The sequence below is a fragment of the Stegodyphus dumicola genome, chromosome 1 (genome assembly GCF_044657685.1).
Source record: "Stegodyphus dumicola isolate Sdum_Otavi_A_Nest chromosome 1, ASM4465768v1".
Taxonomy (NCBI): domain Eukaryota; kingdom Metazoa; phylum Arthropoda; class Arachnida; order Araneae; family Eresidae; genus Stegodyphus; species Stegodyphus dumicola.
The window spans coordinates 234,046,877-234,052,827 of NC_140768.1; the positions used below are offsets into that span (position 1 = coordinate 234,046,877).

At 32.2% G+C, this 5,951-nt stretch overlaps 1 non-coding gene across 1 annotated transcript; it reads right to left on the minus strand.

Moving 5' to 3' along the window:
• Positions 1-3,645: 3,645 nt before the first annotated feature.
• TRNAT-GGU (transfer RNA threonine (anticodon GGU)) lies at positions 3,646-3,717 on the minus strand. The gene has a single exon. It is a non-coding gene; the product is annotated as a tRNA-Thr (tRNA).
• Positions 3,718-5,951: the final 2,234 nt, after the last annotated feature.

Here is a 5,951-nt window from a genome sequence, read left to right on the forward strand (position 1 = left end):
GAATACTTAAAGTCTTTATGAGAGTAACTGCAAAAGAAAACACACACAAAAAAAAAATGATAATCCTAAGTGTTCATAAATGTCTATAAAAAGTTCTTTTTTTCACACAAGTCACTCAATAGTCTCTAGTCTGCACAACGCATCTACATTGTTCAACTTCGGCAATGTGACAACAGCACCTCGGCAATGTGAAATTGTGAAATTCGGCAATGTGAAATTCGACAACAGCACCTCGGCAATGGGAAATTGTGGTATCATACTTTTATAATGCTAAAGCCCATCTCTGTAACTTAGAAGATTGGGATGCGTTTTTTGTGATGAAAGTTAACGGATTGTGATCAGTTATCAGTTCTACAGGTGATCCAAAAATCAGGGTTTCAAACTTTTTCAGGCTCCAAATAACAGCGCATAAGCTTCCGTCTCGATAGTTGGCCATGCTTGTTTTGTTTTGGTTAGTTTCTGGCTGGCGTAACTAATCGGGTACAACTTTCCGTTGAGATAAGCAGGCTTCAACACCTGTTGAAGATGCATCACATTAAATTGTGAAAGGTAACCCTAGAACAGGAGTATAAAGACTAGGTGTTTCCATTAGGCATTTCTTTAATTTATAGAATGCTTCGTCGTGTTTCTCTGTCCAGGACTTCTTTTTTTGGTGAGCTCGGTTAATGGATTAGCTGTTTCGGCGCAACGCGGAATGTAATCTCTGTAATAATTACATAGGCCTAGAATGCTTTTCAATTGTTTCTTTGTTTGAGGTCTAGCTAATTTTTTTATAGCCTCTATTTTCTCTGGATGACTGCCAGAACTGATGATGTGTCCTAGATACTTAATGTGAGTTTTAGCAAATGAACATTTCTAGAGATTTACGGAAAACTTTAGTTCTAACAATTTTGAAAAAATGGTGTCAAGATGTACTAAATGTTTATTCCAACTATTTGAATAAACTGCTATGTCGTCAACGTAGGCTCGAGCAAAATCTTTGTATTTAGAAATGGCCTGGTTCATCACTCTCTGAAATGTTGCAGCGGCGTTGTGTAGCCCGAAAGGCATGACTTTAAATTCATACTGAGCCCGATGTGTCTTGAAACATGCTAATTCTTGACTTTCTCTTTCTAATCGTATGGCCCAATAGCCTTTGATTAAATCAATGCTCGATGTCACTTTAGCTTTTCCAATGTGGAATATGAGCTCTTTAGGATTTTCCATAGGGAAGTCATCTAGTTTCGTTACTGCATTAAGGGATCTAAAGTCAACACAAAGGCGAAGATTATCGTCTTTCTTCATAACGCATACAATAGGGTACGAAATTTCAGCGTTGGTTTCTTCAAATCAATCCCAATGACAACATTTTTTCAATCTGTTTGTCTACTTGCGTGCTTTGTGATGCTTCTGGAATTCGATAAACATATGGCTTCTTTCTTTCAGTGTCATTTAATCTTATTTTATGTTCTCCTACTTTGGCAATTTGTACCTTATTCATGAATAAGTTGTCATATTTTCTTAACAAGTTCATCATGTCATTCTTTTTATCATCATCTAAATGGCTTAAGTCTACTTCGCTAAGATGAAAATGATCGGATTTGTCACTGGGTGTGGGATGGATTTCTCCTAGTTCTTCTTCGTTCTCAAATATTACACCTATTACACCTACTGCCTGTACTTTTGGATTAAATGTTCTAATTTTATTTACGTGTACTCTTCTTATTGTACCATCTGCCAGTTTGACTCTGTAAGAATCTGGATTACAACAAGATACTATTTCTGCTGGTCCCTCAAAAGAGAGCGTGTAATATCACCCCTTTCTTCATCCTCCGCCTCATAGAGAAATAACTCCAACTTTTTATATTTTAAACATTTATTGTACAAACACAAAACTAATACCAAACTACAATACTAATAACTGAAATATATAAAGTAATACAAGTTAATTTCGGTTTCATTAATGGCTTCAACGAGCCTTCCCTATGACCTCTCTGTCGGTCTCCCTCTTGGAAACTAAACTTTTGGCGCCTTCAGATTGAGAGCCAGCGCCCTCTATACATCTTGTTGGTTAGCGTCACCCATACAATTGCTGTAAAATAGAATTCTCCGCAAATACGGGTAACAAACAAAATACTAGAGCTGCTTCAATGCAGAAATAGACATTCGTCTGCTATTATCAACAACTGAACTTAAAATAAGAAAACTATGCAGAAATGCACTCAAAGGCGTCCTCGATTCAACAATATATTAGACGTCGCTTAATATGACCGCGTTTAATGCTACTATTCGGATATTTTATACTGAAATGCTAAAATTCCGCCCATTGCATAGAAAATACTTTGCTTATCATGATAAACAATTCGGTTAATATGATAAAAATATTATAGAATGAATTTTTTGAAACTGAAATAAAGGCACACAAGGTCAGATTCTGTTATAAAAGTAGCCAAGTGACAGAGATATGTCTCCAAGTGAGTCAGGAACTATCTTGGTTTAAATTTTAATCAACTATTTAAAGTTAAGGGAAGGGATAATCTTAGCTTGGCCTGAATTTTAAATAACGCTATCGATTCTGAGAGTGGTCAGCAAAGGTCATTTCCATTTCATGATTTATCTAGCATGTGTGTCTAACTCTCAGGCTTTCCTGCACAGATTAAATTAAGTTAAATCAGGATCGTTACGCAAATAAATGTCATCTCTGAGGAAGCATTGAATTGAAATGCCTTTATTCAATAGGAATTAATTATTTAGTAGTTACGACAGCCATCTTAATTTCTGCCTAGTTCAATTTGATATGTAAATATTTCACTTGATTGAATAACGTATTTAGTTTACTTAAATGCCTACTCTACCTTAATTTGTAATCCCAGGACGTCCGTTCTTTGTATTCTGCGCAGTTTGTTTGTTATATAAATTTGCTCTTAAGGCATAGTAAACAGTTTTGGGAATTTAAGGCAGAACGAAATGAAGATATCACAATGTCATTTATATTATCAAATACAGAGACTGTAAAGAAGGAATTTTCTCCTCCTTCACCGTGCGCCTTTGTGATGTAAATGGAAGAATGTCCGATTGGCAATCGAGAGGCCCTGAGTTCGAATCCTAGTGAGGGCATAGTTGATTTTCCTGTTTCCGTCTCCGAAATAAATCTAATGACTCTACAAGTGACCTGACAGGGATAGGGTAGATGATAGTTCGTCACCAACTGACTTTGGCGACTAGTTCCCATCCTTCCCTATCGTTCTGTAACTAAAGCAGAATACAAGAATTTTACTTCTTTCTTAACACGTTCTTTTCGTGGTGTCCGAAGCAGGTCCGACTGGCAATTGGAAAGTTCGGAGTTCAAATGCTGGAGAAGGAATTGTTGATTTTTCATGCTTCATGCTCCAAAATAAACCTAAATAACGCTACATCTTCAACCTTGTAGTGCTAAGTTATACTCCCTGATTATAAGATGAATGTTAGTGTATATTATTTATGAACATAATATAAATCAATGATTTACAAATGTAAACGTATTTATAAAGGTAATGTAAAAAAAGGACAATTAAATCATATACATTATTTGCTGCACCTCATGTGAACTTATTTTTTCGAACTATTCTAACTTAATTTATAGAGTTATTAGGTAAATTGGAAGCGGAAAAGATGAAAAAATGCAACCGCCTTCGCCGGGAATCGAACCACGGACCTCTGGAATACCAGCCCAGCGTGCTACCGTTACACCACGAAGGCACGCTAGGGAAGTGGAAGAAATACCTTATAAATTAACTGATTCTTCAAGGCAAGTTGAAAATGACTTCAAAAACTGCAAATTTTGAAATTAAATATCCCGCTCATTAACTTCTTATAATTTTATTTATTCATAACGAGTATAAAACTTTCTCAAATATAAGTATATGAACCAGAAGCTCGCATTAAAATTTAAAATTTCGTTGTTTGTCTAAAATGTTTGTTTTTATTGTTTTAGTTTGCTAAAATATGAATATTTTCGTCATTATTTAAAACTCTTCTGTAACTAGAAGTATATCAGTGCGATAAACGATAGCGAAAATAAAGGCTGGCTAATATACATACCCATCACATTAGCCAGCCTTTAATTCCAACTCAGTTTAAATAAAAATGAATTAAAGCTATTTGCTCATACTTTTAGATACATAGATGATATTATAACTTTCAATAATAATTCTACTTTTGAGCAATTCAAAATTTACCCAAATAGTTTAACACTTAATAAAACGAATACGAATCAAGATACTATTGAATTCCTAGACCTGCAAATTATTAAACACAGCAAAATTAAATTATTTGATAAAAAAAGGAATTTCCATTTTCCTACTATTAAACTAATTAATTGGAACTCTAATATCTCTAGAAAAGTAATAGAAAACACGTTTCATAGCCAAATTATCAGAATAAAAAATATATGTACTGAAAATGACGATTTAAAGGAAGAAATCATAAAACTAATTAATGTACAAGTTGATAACCAAGTACCACCAAAATTTATTAATTTATATATTAAAAAGGCAGGCCTTAACTTTACTTTATAATTTTTTGGCTCTTTTGGATATGATAACATTACCTTAAACCTTAGCTGGAGGGTAATGAAGGATATAAAAGAGTAGAGAAATTATTGTAAATTTTTAATGTAAATATTTTGTAAATATGTATATTTAATCAATACTAGATTCTTTCCTTTTACTAATAAAGGGCCAACTCTTTTCAAAAGTCTCAATTATAGCCCGAATTGAGTGAAGATTTTAATCTTCTTCTTCTAATTTTCCATACTTTAGCCAGTATTTAGTTAAGTTTTGATATACCAATTGAAATCAAGTTCATTAAACTTTTCATATTTTCTTTCATTAAATATAACTTTTAATTAACTTCCTCAGGAATTTTTGAAATTTCTGAAGATTTTTTAGAGGTTTTTTAATACTTCGTTTCAAAAATTTTGGGAAATTTTACTTTAAAACTTTAATTTAAAAAAATTTCAGTTTTTCTTAATTACTTCAATTTGCAATTTTCACAAAAAAAAAATCACTTACGTTTTTTACAATTTTTACACAATTTTTCAACAGAACACACATTTCACATTACAAACAGTTCACATTTTTTATTCACAATACCACTTTATTTTCCTTCAAGCAAACTTACATCTCTTTATTGGCTCAGTTACTTAACTCCCTAAATAATTGATATTACTACCTTTAGGATTTTTAATTTAATTTAATTTTATATTAATATTTACAAAAATTTTTTTACTATAACAAAGATAGCAACTTGACACTCAACTTTACCTACATAAGCGCCATCTATATAAATTGAAGAACACACTTACTTCTCTTTCACAACACTTTTGCAGACCCCAACACTCATATAGTACTAATTCAGAAGTCAAACAACAAAAATCAGCGTTATACCTACAAAATTTTCACAGGACTAGTTTCGATGGTTTTACCGAACCATCATCTTCAGCTGCAAAACCGCAAGCGGTTTTGCGGTTTTGCAGCTGAAGATGATGGTTCGGTAAAACCATCGAAACTAGTCCTGTGAAAATTTTGTAGGTATAACGCTGATTTTTGTTGTTTGACTTCTGAATTAGTATTTATTCGGCGTGTTATTGTGTCTTACTCATATAGTAGGTAAGTTAGAATTAAAACTTACTATTTACTTGCTTTAAGTATTTTTTTTTTAATTTTTATGTAGTATCTAAGTATTTTCTAAATATGAAATTATATTTTTAAATATATATTTGTTTCTTTTTTTAAATTGTGAATTAGTTCTTTTTGTTTCTTATTGGTTTATATGGATTATGTATAGTTCTTTTATAGTTTCTTTTTATTGATATGCATATTCGTGTAGGGGAAGTTTCTGTATACAAGGATTTCTAAAATACATTGGTTTCTAGATTTTTTATTATTTTATAAAAATTTAATTTTTAAAAAATTTAATTTTTTAAGAAAAAG